This window comes from Neophocaena asiaeorientalis, unplaced genomic scaffold (assembly GCF_003031525.2).
Source record: "Neophocaena asiaeorientalis asiaeorientalis breed wild unplaced genomic scaffold, Neophocaena_asiaeorientalis_V1.1 scaffold154, whole genome shotgun sequence".
NCBI classification, from domain to species: Eukaryota; Metazoa; Chordata; class Mammalia; order Artiodactyla; family Phocoenidae; genus Neophocaena; species Neophocaena asiaeorientalis.
In genome coordinates, this window is record NW_020172982.1 from 4843193 (window position 1) to 4855666 (window position 12474).

The 12474-nt window shown below is 40.8% G+C and overlaps 1 protein-coding gene across 1 annotated transcript in view; it reads left to right on the forward strand.

The window, feature by feature from the left end:
• Nucleotides 1-12474, forward strand: part of LOC112397789 (ubiquitin-conjugating enzyme E2 E2) — a 342257-nt gene that overhangs the window by 90669 nt on the left and 239114 nt on the right. The gene's annotated exons all lie outside the window — the stretch shown is intronic.

Here is a 12474-nt window from a genome sequence, read left to right on the forward strand (position 1 = left end):
CAGAGCACAGGCTCCGGATGCGCAGCCTCAGCGGCCATGGCTCACGGGCCCAGCCGCTCCGCGGCACGTGGAATCTTCCCAGACCGGGGCACGAACCCGTGTCCCCTGCCTCGGCAGGCGGACTCTCAACCACTGCGCCACCAGGGAAGCCCTAGAAGGTGGATTCTTAACCACTGGACCACCAGGGAAGTCCCACAAATCACTTTTAAAACCTAGAAAATGGAATATTGGTACAAAGCAGAGTAGAGAGAGCCTTATTCATTGAGTTAGTCTTTTGGTCATTAAACAGATATCTGCTGAATACGTCATGTGTGCCAGGAACTGTTTAGGTGCTGGAGACATAGCAATGAACAAAACAGTAGGAAAACAAAACATGAGTAGCCTGGAGTTTATATTCTAGTGGAGGAAGAAGAAAGTGAACAAATAAATTACATTATATGTCAGAAGGTAACAAATGCTTTGGAGCAAAGTCAAGCTGGGAAGGGGGCACCCCTAGTGGATGGTGGCGGGGTGTGGTTCTTTTCCCATAGGGTGATCGGAGAAGACCTCTCTGATAAGTTGACATTTGAGCAAGGACCTTAAGATGATGAGGGAACAAGCTGTGTTAATTTAATTTCTCTGGGAGAGAAGGTACCTCGGGCAGAAAAGGGCATGCTGGCACATTAGAGGAGCCCATGGGAGGCCCGGTGTGACTGGAGCAGAGTGAGCCCCGGGGGGAGGGCAGGTCAGAGAGGAAGCAGGGAGGTCAAGTTGAACCCTGAAGGCCTCCTAAGGACGTTAGCTGTGCAAGACGGGAAGTCACTGGAGAGTTTTGAACAGGGTGGTGGCATGATTTAGCCTTCATTTCAAAAGGAGCATTTGATAAATTGTGTATACTTACCTGATCTGTTTAATAAAAGACAGTAGGGAGGTGGGCGTTAAATGCTTTTGATTTAAAAAATTGTTTTTTAAAAAGAGGAAGGCAGACTAGATAATTTCAGAGTTTTTTCACTTCCCAAACCCCTTCTTTGCCTTTCATGGATCTAAAGTAATCGATTTTTAATTTAAAAAGTATGAGGGGTGCTGTGGAATAATTCTAAATGTGACCCCAGTAGTAGCTTTAGGAAAAAACCTCTCATTCCTGTTGAGCGGTTTGACAGGACATTTTCGAGGTCTCTAGGAATTCGCCAGAGGCACAGATGGTATCACGTCAAGAATGACAAAGCCTGGAACCTTGGCCACAACTGTAATCTATCTTGGTTTATTTTCAGTGGACTGTCAGGCACTTCATACCCACTACAGCAGCCAAGAGCTTACAACAATATACCCACAGCAAGAACAAACACAGTAATTGCGGACGGTAAAGCAAGAAGAAACATAAGCCACTGATAACAGAGACTAACATTACACAGTTTTCAAATTGCCAGGGCCTTGTCACATTTCTTTTTCTGATAGGTCATTTCACTTAAAAAATTTCAGTGAAGGTGAGGACAAGAAAAGACAAACAGGAGAAAATCGTGTCTTATGGATAAAGAAGGAAATCACGGTCACAGTGCTTAAAGGATACAGGAAATGCACAAAGGTCTTTTTTTACAGGTACCATAAAAAGTAGATTTTGCAGAGGTTGAAAGCATAGGATTTATCTGAGATATGATCAAAATCCAATCCAGCTCACCTTTTGAAAAGAATTAAAGGATAAGTACAAAGAAAGAAATAGTACCTTGGGCCTTATGTGAAGATGACCTCACGGCCTCTGTTACAATTTCTAACCTGTACCCAGGGTAATCTATAACTACAGTCTCCTTAAACCATCATGAATACCTCCAGAATTAAAAATCCTTCTAGGAGCATCTGCATATGTGTGTCTTAAACTTTGCTTCAGTTTGAACCCTGCCTCTACTCCTAAACCAAAAAGTCTTTGTAGGAGCTTACCTGGTGGTGCAGTGGTTAAGAATCCGCCTGCCAGTGCAGGGGACATGGGTTTGAGCCCTGGTCCGGGAAGATCCCACATGCCACGGAGCAGCTAAGCCCGTGAGCCACAACTACTGAAGCCCGCGTGCCTAGAGCCCGTGCTCCGCAACAAGAGAAGCCACCACAACGAGAAGCCCGCGCACCGCAACAAAGAGTAGCCCCAGCTCGCCCCAACTAGAGGAAGCCCGTGTGCAGCAACGAAGACCCAACACAGCCAAAAATAAATATGTAAAATAATTTTGAAAAAAAAAAGTCTTTGTAGGTAGTAGTCTCAGATATTACCTTCGCATAATCCTCCATAGATGCTTTCCATATAGCAAGGACTCTACAAATGCTTTCTGATTCAACAACTTAGGTAAGTTGTAACTGATCAGAAGGTCAGGCAGCAGGACCATTAATAATAGGAACTATAATTATATTTTCTGATCCAAATAATGGGGTCTGAGAGCATTTCAGAATCTATGAAAACTTAGTGACCAGAAAATTCAAGGTATAAGCTCTTTGTATCTACAGAGGAGAAAACTTTTGTCTCAGATTTGAAATCCTATTTCCTAATTTAGTGTATAAAATACTTGACCAAAATACACTGATTAGCCAGAAGTAATGTCTGTATCAAAACTACATTTGACAATGGCTCTTAATATGTGAAAACTCACTTACATATGCCCGACTCATATTAAAAATTTATGATACATTTAAATAAATCTATGAAAATAAATGCAGTAGCTGAATAGATCTGGTCTGTTAATACCAATTAGACAAAAATTTTTTTATTCTTTATCTACGAAATAAACTCATGCTTTTAAAGAATCAATCTATGTGTAATTATTTTTATTTCTTTATGGCTACTCTACAGTTAATATTAAAGACAATGTCAAGAAATAACAGAGAGGAAGTAGCCCAGACATTCAGCCTTGACCCAGAGAAGTAAGTGTGTTAGTAATTCTGTGTGATTTCAGTGACCTAGCTTTGCACCAAACAAGTTGAAAAAATTTCAGTTTATTTGAAAAAGTCATATTGCAACACACAAACTGACTTCCCCATTTCTCCAGTTCTGACAGTCATACTAATAAAAATAAGTAATGGTAACGATGCTATGGATAGAACTGCCACTTTGTTGGGCCAGGTTAAACGCTGTTACTTGGAATACCTGCCCTTTTGTCAGAACACTTCCTCTTCCCGCATGCAGGTATTAGCGTGCTCGAGCGCCATCCTCTTCAGGAGTCCCCTTTGACAACATAAGCCCATGCTGACGATGTCTCTGAATTACAACGGTCAATTTGTCTCTACCACACCATCTAGCATTTCACGATGCGGGACTCGTGAAGTTCTCTGGCTGTTTCTCTGAATGTACCGTAATTCTATTTGCCCCTAAAAATAAGCTCCTGTGGGTCAGTGCCATCTTCTCTTTCCCATGCCTTCACTCATATAGCCTAGTTCTGGAAATACATACACTTAAACAGACCCCTCCATTTTGCTTTTAATGTTAACTAGGATTCTTGTTACTTTAATTTACACAAAAATTACCAAATGATTATCCTCCTTGTTCTTGACCTCAACTGCTTTATCGGTAGGTTCCCCGCAGAAAGGCCTAGTTCGCAGACACAAAGTTGAGGCTGACCTTGAAGAAAGAACAGAATATCTTTAAGTGCTAATAATGCACAGGAATAAAACTCCCCACCCAGGTTTTTGGAGTATAATTGTAACAAACTTATGTGACTTTTTAGGTAGTGAGCTCTCCTGTTAGCTCCAGTATCACCATTATTTTTGAAGGTCATGCTGACCAGAGTAACACTTCTCTGAATTCAGCCAGACCTCCCAAGATATTTTAAGAAATCATCCTTTTACAACCAGGAAAGGTCTGGAGGGAGGGGGTCATTTAATCCATTTTACAAATGTGGGATCTAAAGTACAGAAAGGTTAAGTGGCACATAATAGACTCTCAGTACATGTTCACCAAAGCGAAAGTGCTAGGTAAATTGATGAAAAGAGTGAAGATTAAAGGTGCATCATCCTGAACCTGAGTTTAAAAGCACCCTTGTTTAAGGAAGGCTCACATCAAACTACGAGGCGTACACCTCCACAGCAAATCAAGGAAAGACGTGCCCTCTTGCAAACTTTGGCACAAAAGATCATCTTTTCCTTTTAAAATTGTTTGGCTCCCCATTCAGGCCATCTCTTCCACCACAGAACTGAAATAAATGTTTTGTGACTTCAGTAAATGAAAATATTGATACATACTAAAACCTCATTAATATAAAACCTAAACTTTTGGGGAAAGTTGGTTTGAATTATCTGCTGTTTATTAAAGAATTGAATCTCTGGAGAGGCAGAAGTTTGCTTTGTTTTTCTTAAAGTCACAATTTTAGCTTGTGATCCTTCATCCAAATTCAGTGAGTAATTAATGAAACAACTGTGGCAGCATCCTTTAAAGGACTCTTCTCATGTGTTAGAAAGTTACTGACAAGAAACACTTAGAAACTGAATGGATCACTTGGCAGCAGTGTCGCTATTGACCTAAAGGTGGGAATCATTTAAGCATAGTCTCAGCTATTCAGAGCCAGCAGCTTCAATTTGTAGGTTGTCCATTCCCTTGGTTTTCTTCTTCCTTGCTGATAGCTTGTGCTAGAAAATAATTTATTCTGTCTCAACAAACTACAGATAAGAGGTAAGAAAATTCAAATTGGATGATTTTGCTTTAGGTAAGGAGCACTTTCAAAAAGTATTATGGATTTCATTAAATAAAACAGAAGGCAAGACCTTTTCTTGTTCAATTGTTTATAATGCTATCCCTAATATTATGGGTAAGTACTGGCTAAGTAGTAACCAAAATCAAGCCACACTTCTACAACCATGAAAACTATGATTGTGGCATCTTAGCTGGGTTGTAGTTTGTAGATTGAAGAAATGTATTCATTGACCTAATTCCTTTCTTTTTAGTTCTTTGAGATGTTTGTACTGGTTTCCTGTAAGCAGGTCTTAATTAGCAAAGATTTTTAAGTCCCTGTTCCTATCAAGACAGGCAGAAACCAGTCTTGGCAGATAAACTGACTCTAATCTTGGGAACAATTAAGAAAAAAAAAAAACGTTAAAAGGTCAGTTCTATACATTTTGATATATAATGACAGTATATGCTGATGGAGCAGAGTTTGTGGGTTAAATCACATACCAGTTAAATTCATTTTGTTTTGAGGGTACAGCTATCACCCCAAATACAGATCAGTAAATGTATCTCAGGAATCAAAAGTATGGGGCTTCCCTAGTGGCGCAGTGGTTAAGAATCCACCTGCCAATGCAGGGGACACGGGTTCGAGCCCTGGTCCGGGACGATCCCACATGCCACGGAGCAGCTAAGCCCGTGCGCCACAATACTGAGCCTGCGCTCTAGAGTCCACGTGCCACAACTACTGCGCCCGCGTGCCTGGAGCCCGTGCTCCGCAACAAGAGAAGCCACCGCAATGAGAAGCCCGTGCACCGCAACGAAGAGTAGCCCCCGCTCTCAGCAACTAGAGAAAGCCCGCGCACAGCAATGAAGACCCAACGCAGCCAAAGATAAGTAAATTTTTTTAAAAAACTAAAAAAAAAAGTATGAGAGAATGGACTGCTGAATGGAAAAGATGTTAGACGTTTAAAAAATGATTCAGCTTTCTGAAATAGTGTTAGTATTTGCCCTGAAGTTGATCAAAACAGAACTTAACCCTGCATAGGAAAGTGAGGTTTGGCTCTGCTCAAGATCATATCTGATTTCTTGAGCAGTTTCATCAGTGTCAGCTGTGAGATACACTTAAACATTAAGTGACAAGGCAGGATTACAGTGCAAGCCCTGGAGTCCAGCCAATTTATCATCCTTGAAGCTATGTGGAATGCTGTGTAACACGATTGAAAATAGATGACAGAAGGCTGTCCAAACAGCTGCTGCATGGTGATCTAAAATGGGGGATCGCAGACCAGGCTGACAGAAGAAATGCTTTAAGGGCACACTGAATCACAGCATGAAATGCTAAAACACAGCTCAGGGCAGCCAGGAAGGAATTGTTTCTGTGAATGCCATAATCAGAAATGAAGTGATTTCTTTATAGCAAAGCCACTGGAAAGAACATGGTCCTAAAGCAGTTGCTTGCAAACAGGGACAGAAGGTACAAATAATAGTTGCAATTCAAATCAAAGGACAAGTTAATACAGACGTCATGAAAAGAATTAATTAGATCCTTTCTTTAAAGCAGTTCACCAACCATTAGAAATATCTTTCATTATCAAGGCATCAACAACCTTAACCACTTACCTAAGACAGAATTTTAAATTATGTTAGTTTGGTTTAAAAAATAATAAATGTCCAAAGGGCTAATTTTCCAGTGTAGAAATGTTCCTCCCTCCTCTAGTGTAAGACATCATTTTGAACATGCTCAGTGCTTAGATAAATTGTGGACTTAATTTATTAATAGTTTTCTGTGACATGAAACTGAAATCTTTTTTTTTATTAGAAATAATGCATTTCACTGATGGGGATATAGACTGTTTGCCTGTTCGTGTGCCTTTGAGTAAATCTTATCGGCATAATAATATAGAATATTTTAGTTGAAAAGTTCTATAGCATAAGAGTATATCATCATACTTAAAGAAATGAGGTAAAAACTGAGCCAAATAAGGATCCAGAGGAAAGCGTGCTTTCAGATGTAGCCAGGCTTCTAACTTAAAGCAAGTTACATCCCCAGATTTCTTCAAAATAAGTAACAGAAACTCAGAATGCGCTTTTCCGAAGAATAATATTGTTAGGTTCACAGACTGGCCCACAGATGCCAATTTAACACATGAAGTACCTAAAATATACATTTGCATTTAAAAATGAAGATAACCACTGCGAATACATACCAGTAATTAAACAAAACGAAAAAGAAATTGAAGAAATAAGTGGATAAAATAGTCAAATATAAAATGATCCCTTTGCAGCAAAGCTGTTGAAAAGGAAGTGATTCTAAAACAGTAGCTTGCAAAAAGGGACAGAGGGTACAAATAATGGCTGCAACTAAAATCAAAGGATAATGTGATATAAACAGCAAGAAAAAGATTAGTTCTAATTAGAGCACATACGGAGTTAGTTGAAAACTTTGGAGTCTATTTTGAAATCTGTATTGGAACAGGGCAGGTATTTTTGAAGTTGTGATTAAGGGAAAATTAGAAGCTTACTTCTTCCTCTGCTCAATTCTTAAAAGCCAGTTGACGTCTTTCTCATTCTATATGCTTGTTGGTGATTTCATCTACTTCCCCTTATTTCATGACCATCTGTTTGCTGGACTTCCAAATCTATACTCCTAATTTAGCGCTTTTTTCTTAAGTTTGGTACTGTATGTTCAACTGCCTACTGAACATTTCCACATGGATGTTCCACAGATACCTTAAATTCACTATGTCCAAACCCAAAAATGTTACTCTACTTAAAACTCTTCAACTGCTCTTTTTTGCCTTCAGATAAAGTATAAACTCTTTCAGTTGAATTACAACACCCTTTATAATTTACACCTGTTTATCCCAGGTACCTTTTACCTCCTGGCAGGATGGAGGGCTGACCTAGCAATTCAGTGAAAAAACACATGCCATTCTTTCTCCTGTCTGGTCCTTTGCACATGCTTTTAAATGTATAAAGAAACTGTAGAAAAACTACACAATAAACTTATAACAGTTATTTGTTTTGAGGGGTATAATTTCCTTGTATTCATAAACCTAAATGCTGCTCAGAGCATGGATTTTAATTATCTACGTACAGTGAAGCCCAGGTTGACCTGAGACACGCTGACTGCCAGATACTTCTCCAACAAAGATGAGTTCATTTGGGGTTAGCAGAGAGTTGCAATTCACAGTCTGCAACCATAGTGAGCCACGAGCCACGTGCAAAAGTCCCTGGCAAGGAAAGGAAAATACTTCTATAGAGAGGAAAAGGAATTTGGGAGGGCAGTAATAAACAAAGGGTCTGTGGCTTTTCATTGGCTGAGTCCTTCTCCTTCCTCTTGGGCTTTGCTGTACTTGCAGGGTGTGAGAGCTCCCCCTTCTTGTCTCCTAACTCTAGTTAAGTGGGCTTTCTGTTTGTTTATTTTTAATTAATTAATTAATTCCTGCATTCGTTCTTGGTTGCTGCGTGCGGGCTTTCTTTAGTTGCGGTGAGCAGGGGCTACTCTTTGTTGAGATGCGTGGGCTTCTCATTGCACCGGCTTCTCTTGTTGTGGAGCATGGGCTCTAGGCTCGCGGGTTCAGTAGTTGTGGCGCACAGGCTTAGATGCTCCACGGCATGTGGGATCTTCCCAGGTCAGGGCTCGAACCCATGTGCCCTGCATTGACAGGTGGGTTCTTAACCACTGCACCACTAGGGAAGTCTTGTTTATTTATTTTTTATACCCGCAAGCAATGCTGTGATTAAAAAAAAATTATTTTTTAGGTGCTTAATTTGGTTAGGAGTAGTAGATGTAAAATAATGAATTATGTGTAGTGAACACTGTTTCTTCCAAAATAAAAATTTGGGTTCATTTAAAAATATGAGTATAAACTGTCCTCAAAATGCCATTGATATGCTCACAGTAAAATCAGTTGTTTAGTTTTTTTAAGTATCAGTACTTATAAAGAGTAATGTAATTTAAAGTATTTTATTTTGTTACATTTTGTAAACTACAGATAATAAAATTGTTAATCCTAGTGTATTATCAATGATAGGTAAAGTTAAAAATCTCTCAAGTTACAGCAACTGTTTTAAAAAATGGTTTATGGAGGGCTTCCCTGGTGGCACAGTGGTTGAGAGTCCGCCTGCCGATGCAGGGGACGCGGGTTTGTGCCCCGGTCCGGGAAGATCCCACATGCCGCGGAGCGGCTGGGCTCGTGAGCCATGGCCGCTGAGCCTGCGCGTCCAGAGCCTGTGCTTCGCAACAGGAGAGGCCACAACAGTGAGAGGCCCGTGTACCGCAAAAAATAAATAAGTGAAAAATAAAAAATGGGTTATGGGGCTTCCCTGGTGACACAGTGGTTAAGAATCCTCCTGCCAATGCAGGGGACATGGATTCGAGCCCTGGTCTGGGAAGATCCCACATGCCGCAGAGCAGCTAAGCCTGTGCGCCAGAGCTATTGAGCCTGTGCCCTAGAGCCTGTGAGCCACAACTGCTGAGCCCATGTGCCACAACTACTGAGGCCCACGTGCCTAGAGCCCATGCTCCACAACAAGAGAAGCCACCGCAATGAGAAGCCTGCGCACCACAACGAAGAGTAGCCCCTGCTCACCACAACTAGAGAAAGCCCACACACAGCAACAAAGACCCAACGCAGCCATAAATAAATAAATAAATAAATTTGCTAAAAGAAAAAAAATGTGTTATGTTACCTCCTACACTGTAGGTGGGAATGTAAATTGATGCAGCCACTGTGGAAAACAGTGTGGAGATTCCTCAGAAAACTAAAAATATGATCCAGCAATCCCACTCTTAGGCATATATCCAGACAAAATTATAATTCAAAAAGAATACATGCACCCCTATGTTCATAGCAGCACTGTTCACAATACCCAAGACATGGGAACAAGCTTAAATGTCCATCAACAGAGGAACGGATAAAGGAGATGTGGTACATTTATACAATGTAATATTACTCAGCCATAAAAAAGAATGAAATAATGCCATTTGCAGCAACGTGGATGGACCTAGAGATTAACATACTAAGTGAAGTAAGCCAGACAGAGAAAGACAAATACCATATGATATCTATGTGGAATCTAAAATATGACACAAATGAACGTAGCAGAAACAGACTCACAGACATAAAGAACAGACTTGTGGTTGCCAAGGGGGAGGGGGTGAGGAGGGATGGAGTGGGAGTTTGGGGTGAGCAGATGCAAACTGTTATATATATATAGAATGGATACACAACAAGGTCCTACTGTACAGCACAGGGAACCGTATTCAGTATACTGTGATAAAAGCATAAAGGAAAAGAATATGAAAAAGAATGTATATATATGTGTAACTGAATCACTTTGCTGTACAGCAGAAATTAACACAACCTTGTAAATCAACTATACTTAAGTAAAATAATTTTTTAATGGGTTACATTAGAGTAAATTATCCCCAGGATGGGAAAGGAGTAAGTAGGAGAAGGACTGTGGAGACCTGCCAGCATAACCGTATGAGTCCCTTGTGGTCAGTAGCTGCCCACCTTCACTTTCTCAGTCTGCATCTTCACTCTCCAGGTCACAGTGGCCTTGAAACACTGGGAAACTGGCATCCAAAAAAAGTGTTATCATAACCAGCAAAGTACCAAAGAAAGCTCCATTATTTTCATCTAAAAGTAAATCACCTACCTGAAACGGTACGTGAAACGGGACTTTCTGAATCATGCTCCCAAAGAGAATAAATTGACTGTGAACTGAATTCTCATTGGTAGCAGAAAGTATTAGCAGGCACTTCTAAGTGATACTTGTAAGATGTTGTCTTTTACAAGTAATCCGTCCCTTTCCCTTCCTGACTGATACTCTGTAATTCAGAAGGGCAAGAGATGCTCTAGGTACCAGCATTTCAACCAGCAGGATGCTGGCAGGAAGGTCCTGAGGAGCAGTGCAGAGCTTTGCAAGAATGACTAACACACACACACACACACACAGACACACACACACACATACACACACACACACACACACACACACACACAGAGTCACCTTAGAGATTTTTTTTTAAAACAAACCTGATCCTATACTTGAAAAAATAACCCCTAACCTACCTTCTTCTGAGACATTTGCGTAAACTAACGGTTTATGATCATTTGCCATTTTCTGCTCATGGACAGTGAAGTTTATAGATAATATATTGAGATATTGGATAGCTTTTCTCATTTTGCTAATGGGATATCTTTCTGCACATTTCTTTACACACCTAGAAAGAGACCATATCTGATCATCTGATCTGAATCCAGTGTTAGGCTAACGCTGTAATCTTACCGTGAACCTATAAAAGTACGCCGCTAATACAATCTTCAGATTGTTTGAAATGTGGGAAAATAAAAACAAAAGAGATCAACAGGGAGATTATCTCAAGTTCTTCTAGAAAAGAAGCATTAAATAAAATGCCCTTTCCAGTGAAGAGAGCAGGAAGCATCAAGGCTCCATTCACAGACACCACCAAAAACCAGAATCCTGTGGATTCTCGCAGTGGGTCACAAAACAAGATGATTGAAAATGAAAATACAGTTGAGCTCAAGCAGTTCCCAACTTCTACACTAGTTATATTTCAAAATTTGATTTATCCACCTCAGTACTTAGACCCTGGAATTCACTTACCCAATTTAATTACTTTGCATACTGTTCTTAAGAGCCCATGACTGTTCATTTAAAAAAAAAAAAAGTAAGCCACAATGTACCTGAATGCCAATACAATTCTGAATCAAAAGAAAGCATACGCAAAGGTGTAATAAAAGAACGATATCTACACTGTTTACACGGACTGAGAAACGCCTCAGACCAAAGTCATTGACGGCAGGCATGTAATAAAAGAACGATATCTACACTGTTTACACGGACTGAGAAACCCCTCAGACCAAAGTCATTGACGGCAGGCATGTAGGCACTTCAGCAGAACTGTGCACATGGGGCCTGGAGGGTGAAGGTCAGGGAGGCCAGTGCTCAGGAAGATGTTTGCCTGACTGTGAAGCCTGTGCCTTCAGTATGAGGAGAAGGCATAGGGGCGGGAGCCGTGTTTCCGAGGCGAGGCGAAGGGACTGTCCTCACAGACCGCCCCCTCTTTGTACTGTCATTATCGTGGGTCCTGTTACCACACACCCAGTTCTGTATCTCCTTCCTAGATTCAGGGGAAGCGTGGCAGGGTGTACACTGTGGCACAGGTGGTGGCTGGCGAACAGGCAAGAAGAGGGCAATTCAAATGCAGTGTTAAATCCTGAAGGGGATTCCTGTGGCCCTTCCCGTGTCCGTTTGCCTGTAGTGACTGAGGTGACTTGAGCCATCGGAGACCCTGTTTACAGAAATTTTAACAAAAGGATGTCTTGGTGGGTTTTTTTAATAGAATAAAGAGAGAAGTTTAGCAATTTGATGGATTTTTTTCATTCGTGGTACTCAGATTCTCTTAATAGTTCTCCCCTTGCAATCAAGGTAAAGTAATAGCGTTAGCTCTGCTGTGGTTTTTTTTTTTTAACATCTTTATTGGAGGATAATTGCTTTACAATGGTGTGTTAGTTTCTGCTTTATAACGAAGTGAATCAGTTATACATATACATATATCTCTTCCCTCTTGCATCTCCCTCCCTCCCAACCTCCCTATCCCACCCTGCTATGTGGCCACAAAGCACCGAGCTGATCTCCCTGTGCTGTGTGGCTGCTTCCCACTAGCTATCTATTTTACCTTTGGTAGTGTATATATGTCCATGCCGCTCTCTCACTTTGTCCCAGCTTACCCTTCCCCCTCCCCGTGTCCTCAAGTACGTTCTCTACGTCTGCATCTTTATTTCCGTCTTGCCCCTAGGTTCTTCATGACCATTTTTTTTTTTTTT